The 15,613-nt window shown below is 37.6% G+C and overlaps 1 protein-coding gene across 11 annotated transcripts in view; it reads left to right on the forward strand.

Annotated features, from left to right (window-relative positions):
* KIAA1328 (KIAA1328 ortholog) overlaps positions 1 to 15,613 on the forward strand; it is a 396,501-nt gene that overhangs the window by 97,268 nt on the left and 283,620 nt on the right. The gene's annotated exons all lie outside the window — the stretch shown is intronic.

Raw genomic sequence — 15,613 nt, forward strand, 5'->3', positions numbered from 1 at the left:
GAATTATATGAACAGTGGAGATGTGAGCCAAGAAAGAAGAATGGCTGAGCTGACTGAGGAAAAGAAATAGAATATTGGTGTTTTGTAGACCGTGAATTCAATACCTTCTTCCTGGGCAGATCTAGAATACACTAAACAAATTTGGAACCTTTTCTTTTTATCTTTTTGTACAGTATAAACAGATCATTGTTGAAACTAATTACATTAGTTACATTTTAGCCTTCTTCAAAAAAATTTGGTTCTTTTTTTTTTTTTTTTTTTTTTTTTGAGATAGGATCTCACTCTGTTGCCCAGCCTGGAGTGCAGTGATGCTGTCAAATGGCTCACTGCAACCTCAACCTCCTGGGCTCAAGCGATCCTCACACTTCAGCCTGCTAAGCAGCTGGGACTACAGGTGCATGCCACCATGCCTGGCCAATTTTTAATTTTTTTTTTAGAGATGGGGTCTCTGTCTTTTACCCAGACTGGTCTCAAACTCTTGGCCACAAGTGATCCTTCCACCTCAGCCTCCCAAAGTACTTGGATTACAGGCGTAAGCCATCGTGCCCAGCCTGGATCTTCTTATATATTTTTTACAAATGTCTTCTTTGGAGCACTTAATTTTGCAGGTAGTATTTATTTCATCTAGTTTCTTCTTTCTCCTCCTCTCTTCTCCAACCCCTTTTCCACTTTGATTTCTTCTTTTTTTAGGAGTTATCTCAACTTTTTTTTTTCTTAGTATTGTTTTGTTGTTCTCTGAAACCTTCAGATTTTGTAACTTTTGAGTGCAGGTCTTCTGAGAGTGGGGCTTTATAGACATTTTCATGTTTAGTTTACTATGATGCAAGCTTCTTGTTCAAAAGGGTTAAGTTTCTTAGGTGCTAATTGATTGGAGGAAGGATAGATTATCTGTGAAATGGGGAATATTTATAGTCTAAGCAAGAATAATTTATAGTTCTTATTTCTACATACCTGGCTATCATGCCTTCCTCAGCCTCCAGAGATGTAATCTCTAATAGCAGATGGCAGCACCAGGCAACTTTGTGTTATTAATGGGAAAGAGGAAAACCAGTTTCACTCACTTTCTTCCTTTTTCTTTCTCTATCTCTCTCACTCATTTATTTATTTATTTATTTATTTGTTTGTTTGTTTGTTTGTTTATTTTGGAAAGAACACCACAGAGGTTCAGTACCATTCTCACACATCATATCGGGGTCACATGATACCCACAAGGTATTGGTGATACTAACTTTGATCACTTGGTTTAAGTAGTATTTTCCAGGTTTCTCCACTGTACTGTTATTTTTCCCTTTCCATACTCTACCCTTCAGGTGAAGTAACTAAGTCTAAACCACTCTCTGGAGTAGAAGATAGGTATTAAGGTCCACCTCCTAAAGGCAGAGAATGTTCATATATATTTGAAATTCTTCTATACAACATTTGTATCTTCTCTTTCATTTTACTAATTTATTTTTAAGCTACTGTACAATACAGAGTGGGTGTGTGTTAGACCATTCTTGCATTGCTATAAAGGAATACTTGAGGCTAGGTAATTTGTAAAGAAAAGACGTGTAATTGGCGCATGGTTCTGCATGCTTTATAGGAAGCATTGTGCTGGCATCTGCTTCTTCTAAGGGCCTCAGGAAGCTTACAGTTATGGCAGAAGGTGATGGGGAGCCAGGATGGCACCTGGCAAGAGTGGAAGCAACAGAGACAATGGGGAGGTCCCAAACTCTTTTAAACAACAAGATCTCTGCAAACTGAGAGATGACTCATCACCAAAGGGATTGGTGCTAAACCATTTATGAGGGATCTGCCCCCATGATTCAATTACCTCACACCAGGCTCCACCTTCAACACTGGAAATCACATTTTAACATGAGATTTGGAGGGGACAAATATCTAACCATATCAGCATAAAAGGATCAGTAATGTAACAATGTTGGTTTTTCAGGTGTGACAAATATACCATCGTAATGTAAGATATTAATGATAGAGAAAACTGAATAAGGGTATATGGGAACTGTCTGTAGTATCTTTGCAACTTTTTTATTATGTCTAAAATGATTCTAAAATAAAAAGCTTATTAAAATAATCATAGGACTATGGCATAACTGTTACTTAGAGAATGAGCAGGAACAATTTGGTAATAGTAATAACTTTTTCCTTGATATGATTATTTTCACTGTGCTTTAAGGGAAGAAAGAAGCCAGATGCACTGGCTCACGCCTGTCATTTCAACACTTTGGAAGGCTGCTACAGGCAGATCACTTGAGCTCAGGTGTTCGAGACTAGTCTGGGCAATAGGGCGAAACTTCATTTCTACAAAAAAAAAATTTAAAAAAATGAACTGGGCATGGTGGTGTGTGCCTGTAGTCCCAGCTATTTGGGAGGTTGAGGTGGGAGAATTACCTGAGCCTGAGAGGTTGAGGCTGCCGTGAGCTGAGCTGTGATCATGCCACTGCATTCCACCCTTGATGACAGAGTGAGACCCTGTCTCAAATAAAGAAAGAAAAAAAGAAAGAAATGAGTGGGGTGGAGGGAAGAGAGAGGAAAGAAAAAGAAAGGAAAGAAGGAAGGGAGGGAAGAAACAAGGAAAGAAAGGGAAAGAAAGAGAAAAAGAGGAAAGAAAGAAAGAGAGAGAAAGAGAGAAAGAGAAAAAGAAAGGGAAGAGAGAAGTTGTTCCGGATGGGAGTGCCCTCGTAAGAACAAGTGGGTGCAATTCAACACAGAAATACGTATATATAATAGTTAATGCCCAGATTTTCTATGGTGTAGAAGCATTTATCTGATTTAGAAAGAAATGTGTAATCTGTGCTAATATTTACTGCCAACCCCAGTAGGGATATAGGTAGTTTTTGTTTTTTTTTGTTTTGTTTTTTTGTTTTTTTTTTAATATCAGTGTTGCTTTCTGTTTTAAGAGCATAGACTGGGCAGAATGTGTATGTGAGTATGGTGGTGGTGATAGTGCTGGCAATATATTAATTATTGCTGTTTATGGTGCCTTATTGGGATGAAGATAAAGGTCTTGACCCCTTTGGGTGTGGAAATGGCAGAATGGTCTAGTGATTAAGAGTATGGACTCTGGTGTGACACTGCTGGAATTCAAGTCCTGATTCTATGGCTTCTAACTCTGTGATCCTGAGTAATTTACTTAACTTTATTGTATCTCAGTTTTTTCATCTGTAAAATGAAAATAATTGTACCTCTTGGGTTTTTGTGACACTTAGAACAGTGTCTGGTATATTAGTGATTAGTAAGTACAATATCTGTTGTTGCTTTTATTATTTGTAGTTTTCAAGTCTCACAAATGTGAAATATTGTTGCCATTGGGGGGGATACACTTTTAATACTTCAAAAATTTTTTGATGTCTTCAACATTTTCTCTTTGGCTTTGGTTTTCAGCAATCTAACTATGGTATGTATAGGGGTGAGAGAAAGAATGTGTGTGAGTGTGTGCGCACGCGCGTGCACACATGCATGCATTTATCCTGCTTGAAGTTCTTTGAGCTTCTTTGGTCTGTGTTGTTGTGTTTCACTAATTTTGTAAAGTTATTAACCATTATCTCTTCTGCCCCCTTCTCTCACTGTGTCTTTCTGAAAATCCAACTATACATGTTTGATATGTTTCCGCAGATCTGTGATAGTCTGTTATTTTCTTTGTGTTTCATTTTGAGCAATTTCTGCTGCCTTAATTTCAAGTTCTTATATTCTTTCCCATACTGTATCCAGCTTCTGATAAGGCCGTCAAAGAAATGTTTATTGCTTATGTTGTGTTCTTTATTTCAGGCATTTCCATTTGATTCTTATTAATACAGCTTCCTTTTGCTGAAATTCCCCATCTGTTCATGCATGTGCCCATCTTTTTCACTGAATACTTTAATTATCTTAAAGTTCCCTTTAGCTAATTCCAGTGTCTCAGTCATATCTTAATCTACTTTTGTTGACTAGTTTCTGTCTTGAATATTGATGGAATTTCCACCCTCCCTGTACCCTGGCTTTTGTTTCTTTTCTTTTTCCTTAACATTTACTTTAATGCCTGACATTGTATTAAAGAAATGCAGACACTGAGATAGGTCATATTTATGCTCAGAAATGGGCACCTCTCTTCTATCAGGTAGGCATTTAGTGTGTGGTTTGAGTTATTCTAGTCAATAGTTGAAGTGAATTTCAGTTTTATTGTTAATTGTAGTTGCCTTCAATGTACCTGACTTTAAATTTCTCTAGTGGTGGGCTTCTGCCACCTTGTACTTAGCATGGGCCCTGGAGTACTGACGGGTTTTACTAGTGTTTTTGTCCCTGGTCATAGGTAGGTATTATGCACTGAATATTAGTGTCCCCATAAATTTCATATTTTGGAATCTTATCCCCCATTGTTTTATTAGGAGGAAGGCCTTTTAGGAGGTAATTAGGTCTTGAGGATGGAGCACTCATTTAGTGTCCTTATAAAAGAGGCTCCAGGAAGCTCTCTAGCCCTCTTTCTCTGATGTGGAAATACAGGGCCAAGTTAGCAGTCTGCAGCCTGGAAGAGGCTCCTCACCAGAACCCAACCATGCTGGCACCCTGATCCTGGACTTCCAGCTGCCAGAACTGTGAGAAATAAATGTCTGTTGTTTGTAAGCCACCTAGTCTATGGTAGTTTGTTGTAGCAGTCCAAACTGTGTAAGACAGTTGGGTGGTAGTGTTTTCTGACCTTTTCTTAGTAGTTTCAGCCTTTGCTTTCTATGAGAGAAGGATCTAAGATGTGGGCAGAGTTTTGTACACATGTACTACTGAGAAGGACTCTTAGGCCTCTTGTTCTACCTTCATTATTTCTTGTAAGCCACTGGTAGAGACCTGTGAGAAAGATCTAGTAAGAGAGTACATACTTCTCTTGTGTTTGTTACTCCCAGAAATGTCTAAACTGTCACAGTAGCTCCCACTTAGCCTTCAAGAATTAGTTTAAAATTTCAGCTGTTTTATTCATATCTGCCTTTAATGGCCTTTTCTTCCTCAGGGTTTCAGGTTCTGCATTCTGCATTCTGTCCTGTCTCTCTCTCCTTAGAATGGCATATCATCCTTTGGAATTCAGTTTACCTGATTGCCTTGTAACCACAACTTTCCTATGGGTCCAAAAATGTTACTAGTAATTTAGCAGATTATCTGGCTCTCATTGTTAGTGTGGAAGCAACATTCTTTTGAGACTTTCTGTATTCTAAACAGCACAGATCTCCCTTCTTACAACATATTTTTATAGGTGAGTTAAATAGTTCTAAGAATAAATACTTCATATTTATACAACTGTCTTTTCTCATTTTGAATTTAGCAATAGTAGTTTTAAAAATAATAGTAACAATACATGAATGGATAGGAGTATATTCTTTAATGGGCATTTTGATTCTTACAAAGATGGTTATCAAATGTGCTGTTGTAATAAGATTAGCTGTGCATCATAATGCTTTGATTCTGTAGTCTTAGAACAACTGGTCTCCTATTGTGCTCCAGAGTAGATCCTAGTTACAGGATCTACTTTGTAATTATTTTTCTGTCCTTTGATTAAATTAGATAAAAGTAATGGCCACTCATTTTTGCCTTAATTCTTCTTATATTTAAATCTGAAATGAAAAAAGAGCACATCATTCCAACATGAATCTGAATATTATGGTATGGCATTAGTGCTATAATAATTCCATAGCAACTAATAATAATTGTAATTATTAAAGTGAACATTTTTCTTTCTAAGCTTAGGGCTCTACTTTTTCCTTAGTTTCCAGTTTTTCTTACCTACTGTCTTTATGTTATGTCATTCAGTATATTCCTCCATTGATTGTGCATAGGGCAGTCACTAGGACTGTCACTGTGGATTTCCTCTTGCTTTTAGTCAACATCAATCCAATGAAAAGCAAACAAACAGGCAAAAAACTCCCAAACAATAAAGAAATCTTTTGGCTCCAATTTGGATTTATAAAGAGAATCTAGATCAGCGGTCCCCAGCCCCTGGGCTGCAGACCAGTACTGGTTAGTGACCTGTTAGGAACCTGGCTGCACAGCAGGAGATGAGAGCTGGTGAGTGAGCATTACCGCATGAGCTTTGCCTCCTGTCAGATCAGTGGCAGCATTAGATTCTCATAAGAGTGCAAACCCTATTGTGAACTGCGCACGCGAGGTATCTAGATTGCATGCTTCTTAGGATAATCTAACTAATGCCTGATGATCTGAGGTGGAACAGTTTCATCCCCAAACCATTCCCCCGACCATACCACCCCACAATGTCTGTGGAAAAATTGTTTTCCATGAAACCGGTCCTTGGTGCCAAAAAGCTTGGGGACTGCTGATCTAGGTATCTTGACCTTTTTCTCTGCAAGTAGTGAGAGAACTTATATTTCTAGTTAACCTTATTCTTAAGATTGCTTAGCACTATCACATATTTCAATTTTTTATTCCTTTTAGATATGTGAAATATTAATTTACTCTCCAACTTTTATTTTAAACTAGATATAAAGTGGCCAGTAATGTACCATTTCACAATGTTTTTGTTGTTTTTAGGGAATATATACTGTGATGCAAATTTTTGAAAATTACCAAGCTTAGCTATTTCATTTTTTTTAATTTTTAGTTTTATTTGTTTTAACATTGAATAGTTTACTTATGCTTTTATATATTCTCTGTAAGAATGATTTTGTGCATAGAATTCTACCTTGCATAGTATATTTCACAGAAAGTATGATGTATAATTTAACAAAATCAGTTATAAAACAGGTAAACCATATGCACTTATATTTAATGGACTTTTCCATACTTTCTATCAGTTTATTTTGTATCTTCAAGGGAGCATAGAAAAAAAGATATATAATATGAACAAAATCAGTAAGTTTTCATTGAAAGTGAGCTTATAGTGCTCTTGTCTTTATGACAAAGATCGTATTAGACACCTCAGTGATCATAAACGTTTCCAGTAGTCCATCTTTCAAATGAAAAAGTTTGATATTTTATTTTATTTTATGTTTATTGAAATGGGTCTCGCTCTGTCACCCAGGCTGCAGTGTGGTGGCATGATCACAGCTCATTGCAGCCTTGACCTCCCTGGCTCAAACAATCCTGCCTCAGCCCCACAAGTTGCTGGGACCAGAAGCCCATGCCACTGCACTCAGCTAATTTTTGTATTCTTTTGTAGAGACTGGGTTTTGTTATGTTGTTCAAAGCTAATCATGAAAACTTCTGGGGTCAAGCAATCCACCCACCTTAGCCTTCCAAAGTGCTGGGATTACAGACCTGAGCCTCTGTGCATGGCCAAGATTTTATTTAAGTATTTCCATAATTGACATTTATTATAATTACCCTGAAAGAGAAATGAAATTGAACAGTAAATGTGGGAAGGTAGCTCCATAGCATATTCGGAGCTACTTTTTGGATTGCTCCATAGCAAATCCTAAAGTCCTATTGTTCAGTCATATAGGAAGTCTCCAAAACTCTCAACTATTCAAGATCAATTTTCCTGCCAATTGATTATTATTTTATAAAGTAGATCTGTCACTGCTTGGTTTAAACTTGGATTAAAAGACACAGTGGGGTTTCTATCACTTCTCCATAGGCATCAGTACCTAATCTATTCAGCTGTTTATATATTAGTAAACAGTGTTGTCTTCATGGTAGTTGGTAAGAAAAATAATAAAGACACAGATTTCAGAAAAGTTTACAATTAGTGGACACAAATACAAAAGGATGACTTTTTTGAAAGTTAGTGGTCTTTAAACTTTGGCTTTGGTACCAAGAATTGCTCTGAGAAGAGACTTTCTTTTTTTTCCAAATACCTTGTCAATTCTGTAGCCCTAATCTCACCTTAATGATTTGCATTCAACACACATATATAGGACTAATGAATATTGACCCAATTTCTAAGGAAAACAAATAACAAATACATTGAAGAGCTCTTGTTATAAATATATACATATATTAAAATATAAATATAAATATATTTCTACATTTCTGTAAATGTATATGTATCTAATTCTTAACTGTGTGGCTCTTGTATTTCCACGTGTTTGCAGCCCTGCTCTGTGGTGCTGGTGGTGGAGAGAGAGATAACCCCCTCACCAGATCTGCTCCCAGGCCTTGGTGGGGCCCCCTCCAATCAGTGGTGCTATGCTGTGCTGTGCTCAAGTTTCCTTTGTTAGGTGTTCCAGGCCACGGGGCCCTCTTGGGTAGATAACATGGCTAGTAGATAGGTCATATTTCTCAGACCAGTCCTGCACCTGGAGGCACACCCTCCTCCTGTGCCAGCCCACCACCTTGCACATTTCACCCTTTACAGTGTTCTGAAAGTAACTGAGTCCCAGCCACAGATCTCAGCTTGGCACTTCTGAGCTGCACAGTGCAGCCCTGGGGTGCCAGGACCAGCCTATAGTTCTGTCCTCCACACCCTCTGGGTTGGGCACCAGCTGTTCTAGGGGATCCAGGGTGCTTCCTGGCCACTGAGAAAGTACTTAGATAGATCTGCAGGTAAAGCATCCAGGCTGGGCAGGGGAGGCTGCATTGTGCACACGCTCCTGTGGAGCAGCCAGGCAGGGGCCCTGAGAGGGCTGTCAGTCAGGAGAGCCTACAGAACAGATGAACCCCAATCCAATGGAAGCCAGCTTTGTTCTCTCTTGGCCTTGCAGTTGACTAGGGCTAGAGTTAACTGGGGAGATGGAGAACTTTGGGGGATAGGCGCCTATGGCCATTTTACACTGCAGCTGCCCCATGTGTAAAAGTCCCTGCATTTTGCACAGGTTGTACCTCTGTCTCTTCCTAGCTCTCCAGGATGATCCCCCTACCAGTTCAAATGTCTATGGGGGTCATGGGATCTCTTGCAGCTAGGATCCCAGAGGTCTGCAGCAAGAGTGGACTGCCCATCTTTCCCTTCACTCACCCCTTAGGAGCCATTTAGGGCTGGGAACTAGCATCTGACAACCCCATGCAGGCAGCGTCCTCCCTCCTCACTCTTGGTATCTGTGTCACCTCTCAACTCTTGATGTTTCCTCTCTGGAAATTGGCTCAAAGTGTGTTTGTTTACTCCATATTTTGGTCTCCCTCAGTGGGAGCAGTGCTTCCAGGCTCTGTCTCATTGGCCATCTTCTCCCTCTCCTCTAAATTTTTTTGTAGTCTTTCTTTTCACATTACCATTTTTGTGAGACTAACTTTTACTCTTTGAAGGACAATTATTTCTTAATTTAATAAATGTAAGTTTAGAGGTGACAAAGACAAAGCTTGGAGAAAGGAAAAGTATTGTTGCTTCGTCTTTGTTACCTCTACATTTTCATTTGTTATGGCAGTATAATAAGATTTATAAGAAATATGTGCTTTTATTTACATATTGGTCCAAGTTAGGTCTCAAAGGGCAAATCACTTTAAAAACCAGTCACTGTGATCTTAGACACTATTGTCTTTCCAGAGACCACGTAATTCTTACTCATCATTTCTTCAATCTGTTTCTCTTGGAAACCCTGGGAAAGTTACAGGTATAGTCTTTTTAGTTCTCAGTTAGGCTAGAGCAAGGCTTGCCAAATTATCCAGGCTACTGCCTGATTTTGTAAGTAAAGTTTTCTTGGAATACAGCCACATTTATTTGATAACATACAGTCTCTGGCTACTTTGCACTACAGTGGTAGACTTGAATGGTTACAGAAGGTGATGGCCTACTAAATCTTTCCAGATAGAATCTTTTGAGTGGAAATCAGCCACTGGAAATAAGATGTCTAAATCCCCCCTTTTTCCTCTTCTCCTTTTCCCTGATGTGAAGTCACTTAATAAAACAGCATATTTAGACCTCTTTTGGTATAAGCCTTTCAGCTTATGTCTTAAGTAACAAGGGCATTTTCCCCTGTCTTGTTAAAAGCTGCCCAAATTATGCCATTTTTGCCATTCCAGATATCATATGGCCATTAATGCCTTATGCTATCATAAAACCATATAGTTGATTAGTGGGGATTTTGGCTTTTGTTTGGTTTGGCTTTATATTAGTCTTTGTTTCACTCTTTTTGATGTTATTGTTGTTTTTATGGGGGTGGAGAGTGATCCTTCCATAGTATTCTTCATCATACAGACATATTTGTGAGAAACAGATTAGGAAGGAGAAGGATGTATCCCTCAGTACTTTGCACTGCTTGTCCTAATTAAGCAGCCCACCTAGTCTGTGTTAAGTATATACTGTGTGTGTGTGTGTGTGTGTGTGTGTGTGTGCATATTAGGAGTTTGGGAGAGGTAACTTGAAAGAACAAAGGTCATTTGATCAAAGAATTCCTAGGTTCTTGGCATTTTAAATTATGTGGCAATTTGCATGTATTAATGAGATATAATAAGGGGTGTCAGTAAAACTCTATTATAAATAGTCCTATCACAACAACTGTTATGAAGATGCTGTGATTAAACCTTTCTTCTATGGATTTTAATTAAATATAGCCAGGATACTCAGCTTGTTGTGTTTATATACAACTAGGGAAGAAAATGTTAACTCTGCAGTTTTAAAAAATGTTTTATCTAATCAATAAAATATGCCCTAGGCATGTGGCATAAATTTGTATTGCTAGGGTTTTTTCTTTTGTTTTGTATTGTTTAATTTTTTCCCTTTATTTCTTCTAAAAAAAAAATGGGATTCTTGTCCAGAATGTGAAGGTTTGTTACATAAGTATACGTGTGACATGGTGGTTTGCTGCACCTATCGACCCATCCTCTAAGTTCCCTCCCTTCACTACCCACCCCCTACAGGCCCTGGTGTGTGTTGTTCCCCTCTCTGTGTCCATGTGTTCTCATTGTGCAATTCCCACTTATGAGTGAGAACATGTGGTATTTGGTTTTCTGTTCCTGTGTTAGTTTGCTGAGGATGATGGCTTCCATCTTCATCCATGTCCCTGCAAAGGACGTGATCTCATTCCTTTTTATGGCTGCATAGTATTCCATAGTTTATATGTGCCACAATGCCTATCATTGATGGGCATTTGGGTTGGTTCCATGTCTTTGCTATTGTAAATAGTGCTGCAGTAAACATATATGTTCATGTGTCTTTATATTAGAATGATTTATATTCCTTTGGATATATACCCAGTAATGGGATTGTTGGGTCAAATGGTATTTCTGGTTCTAGACCCTTGAGGAATCGCCATACCATCTTTCACAATGGTTGAACTAATTTACATCCCTACCAACAGCGTATAAGCATTTCTATTTCTCCACAGCCTTGCCAGCATCTATCGTTTCCTGCCTTTGTAATAATAATCCCCATTCTGACTGGCATGAGATGGTGTCTCATTGTGGTTTTGATTTGCATTTCTGTTTTAAATTTCATATGGAATCAAAGAAGACACTGTATAGCCAAGATAATCCTAAGCAAAAAGAACAAAGCTGGCGGCATCATGCTACCTGACTTCAAACTATATACTACAAGGCTACAGTAACCAAAACAGTGTGGTACTGGTACCAAAACAGACATATAAACCAATGGAGCAGAACAGAAACCTCAGAAATAACACCACACATCTACAACCATCTGATCTTCAACAAACCTGACAAAAACAATCAATGGGGAAAGGATCTCCTATTCAGTAAATGGTAATGGGAAAACTGGCTAGCCATATGCAGAAAACTGAAACTGGACCCCTTGCTTACACCCTATACAAAAATTAACTCAAGATGGATTAAAGACTTAAATGTAAAACCCCAAACAATAAAAACCCTAGAAGAAAACCTAGGCAATACCATTCAGGACATAGGCACGGGCAAAGACTTCATGACAAAAACGCCAAAAGCAATTGCAACAAAAGCCAAAATTGACAAATGGGATCTAATTAAACTAAAGCGCTTCTGCACAGCAAAGGAACTACCATCAGAGTGAACAAGCAACCTACAGAATGGGAGAAAATTTTTGCAATCTACCCATCTGACAAAGGTCTAATATCCAGAATTTACAGGGAACTGAAACCAATTTACAAGAAAAAAATCAACCCATCAAAAAGTGGGCAAAGGATATGAACAGACACTTCTCAAAAGAAGACATTCATATGTGGCCAACAAACATATGAATTGTTTAATTTTTAATTGACAAATAATAGTTGTTTAAGAAGCATGCTTACATATACCTTTTATTTTTTAATTGAGGTAATATACTACATTTACCATCCTTTCCATTTTTAAGTGTATAGTTCTGTAGTAATACTTACATTTATATCCTTTTTTCCCCTTCATTCCCACCTCACCACTACCCTTTACGGCCTCTGATAACCACTATTCTACTCTCTATCTTCATGAGATCTACTTTTTTAGCTCCCATATATGAGAATGTGCAATATTGTCTTTCCATTCTTGGCTTATTTCACTTAACATATTGACCTTCAGTTTCATCTATGTTGCTGCAAATGATAGAATTTCATTCTTTTTTATGGGTGATCAATATTCCATTCTGTATATATTTCTCATTTTCTTTGGTCACTTAGGTTGATTCTACGTCTTGACTATTGTAGTACATAGTGCTTTAATAAACATGGGTGTGCAGGTGTCTCTTCAGCACACTGATTTCAGTTCCTTTGGGTATATACCCAGAAGTGGGATTGCTGGAACACATAGCAATTCTATTTTTAATTTTCTGACGAACTTCCATACTGCTTTCCATAATGGCTGTATTAATTTACATTCGCAAGAACAGTTCACACAGGATCCCTTTTCTCTACATCCTCACCAGCACTTGTTATCTTTCATCTTTTTGGTAATAGCCATTCTGAGGGGAATGAGGCAATACCTTATTGTTATTTTAATTTGCATTTCCCTGATGATTAGTGATGATGAGCATTTTGTCATTTATCTCTTGGCCGTCTATAGGTCTTCTTTTGAGGAAAGTCTATTTAGGTCCTTTGCCCATATTTTGATTGAGTTGTTTGCTTGCTATTGAGTTGTTTGAGTGCCTTCTATTTTCTGGATATTTGCCTCTTATCAGATGTATGGTTTACAAGTATTTTCTCCCAATCTGTGGGTAGTCTCATTACTCTGTTGTTTCCTTTCCTGTGCAGAAGCTTTGATGTAATCCCATTTGTCTGTCTTTACTTTTGTTGCCTGTGCTTTTGATGTCAAATCCAGGAATTCACTGTCCTGACCAATAGAGACTTTCCTCTGTGTTTTCTTCTAGTAGTTATGTAGTTTTAGGATGTACATTTAAGTTTTTAATCCATTTTAATTTGATCTTTGTATATGGTGAGAGGTAGGGGGTCTGAGTGTCATTCTTCTGCATGTGGATATCCAGTTTTCCCAATACCATTTATCAAAGAGACTCTGTTTTCATCATAGCATATTCTTGACACCTTTGCTGAAAATCAGTTGACCATAAATGCATGGGTTTATTTTTTGGATTTTCTATCCTATTCCATTGGTTAATGTGTTTGTTTTTGTTTTTATGCCAGTACCATGCTGTTTTGATTACTCTTGCTTTGTAATAGATTTGAAGTCATACAGTGTTATGTCTCCAGCTTTGTTCTTGTTGCTCAAAAATTACTGTGGTTATTTGGGGTCTTTTGTAGTACAGATTTGGGGGGTTGTTTTTCCTATTTTTCTGTTTTTCAGAAAAATGACTTGGAATTTTGATAAGGATGGCACTGAATCTGTTGATCACTTTGGGTAGTATGAACATTTTAACAGTATTGATTCTAATCCATGAACATGGGATACCTTTCCACTTATTTGTGTCATCAGCAATTTCCTCAATGTTTTATAATTTTCGGTATAACAGATGTTTCACCTTCTTGGTTAAATTTATTCCTAAGTATTTTATTTTTTATTTTTTATGCTATTGTGAATGAGACTGGTTTCTTATTTTCTTTTTCGGATAGTTTGTTGTCAGTGTAAAGAAATGTTACTGATTTTTGTGTATTGGTTTTGGGTTCTGCAATTTTACTGAATTCATTTATCAGCCCTAAATTTTTTTTTGGTGGAATCCTAAGGGTTTTCTAAATATAAGGTCATGTCATCAGCAAACAAACAATTTCACTTCTTCCTTTTCTATTTGGATGCCTTTTACTTTTTTTTCTTGTCTAATTGCTCTGTCTATAACTTCCAGCACTATGTTGAATAAAAGTGGTGTAGTGGTAATCTTTTTCTTGTTTCTGATCCTAGAGGAAAAGCATTTTAACTTTTCACCATCGAGTATAATGTTAGCTGTGGGCTTTTCATATATGACCTTTATTGTGTTGAGGTACATGTTTTCTGTGCCTAATTTGTTGAGAGTTTTTATTATGAAAGGATGTTGAATATCGTCAAATGCCTTTTCTACATCTATTGAGATGATCACCAGGGTTTTTATTGAACAAATGTCTGCTGTTTTACATGTATATATGAAAAAATATCATTTTATATATTCTTTTATATATGTCTTTTTAGGAATTAACATTTAGACATTTAGTCAATTTTATCTCAGATATCTTTTGAAAGAGAAATAGTTGAATTGTTTTATCCATTGTGATCCAAAGACACTGTATTCTAACAAGGTGGGAAAGACTGACAAAATGGCACATTGTAAAAAATTAGCATTCCAGTTAATTTCTTATAAAAAGATATGACTTTGGAGACAGAAAAGCTGCTTTTCTTGACTTCAGAAGTGCAAGATGGGCAGAAATGGAGCCTAGAATTTTGTCATAGTGGTTTAGACAGTGCTTGTTAACCAGTGCTCCTCAGGCTATAAGGTACATGTTAATCACCTGGGCAGCTTGATAAAATGCAGAATCGAATCCACATCTAGAGTGCGGCTCAGGATTTTGCATGTCTTAGAAGCTCCCAGATGGTACCAGTGCTGCTGTCCCTGGACCACACTTTTAGATTTCCTTCCTGACAGTAAGTTTTTCTTTTTTTATGGCAGGTTGATTATATAGAAAGGTTAAACCCAGTGTAGACAAACTATTCATGAAGTGTACTTTGATAAGAAAGGTATGCAGTTGACAAAGCTTGCTGTAGTTGTGAAGCATTTGATGTAAGACTATTAACTAAGTGAAGGGCTATGAATTCTTGAAGTTTTATCCTGACTTCCCTTTTATATGAATGTAGTGCCTGTATTTTTCAGAAGACCGAAAAGCCTATAAAAAGCTGCATTCATCATTCGTAAATAGAGTGCTCATTTTACTTTTTTTTTTTTTTTTTTTTTGAGACGGAGTCTCGCTCTGTCACCAGGCTGGAGTGCAGTGGTGCGAACTCGGCTCACTGCAACCTCTGCCTCCCAGGTTCAAGCGATTATCCTGCCTCAGCCTCCCGAGTAGCTGGGATTATAGGCACGTGCCACCACGACCAGCTAATTTTTGTATTTTTAGTAGAGATGTGGTTTCACCATGTTAGCCAGGATGGTCTCGATCTCTTGACCTTGTGATCCGCCCGCCTTGGCCTCCCAAAGTGCTGGAATTACAGACATGAGCCACCACGCACAGCCGAGTGCTCATTTTTCTTATGCAACTTTTGACCAATTCAGATTTTGAATGATAAGTGAATGCAAAATAAGGAATCATCCCATTTTTTGAGTCAGTTGGACATTTACTCACCTCAGGCTTCTGGAAAGATCTTGGTTGTGAAATTAGAGCAGGGACACAAACCGTTTGGTATGATTAATAGTTTGAATAGCAAAAGGGACAGATTTCTATATATATATTTTAACATA

The sequence above is a fragment of the Pongo pygmaeus genome, chromosome 17 (assembly GCF_028885625.2).
Source record: "Pongo pygmaeus isolate AG05252 chromosome 17, NHGRI_mPonPyg2-v2.0_pri, whole genome shotgun sequence".
Taxonomy (NCBI): domain Eukaryota; kingdom Metazoa; phylum Chordata; class Mammalia; order Primates; family Hominidae; genus Pongo; species Pongo pygmaeus.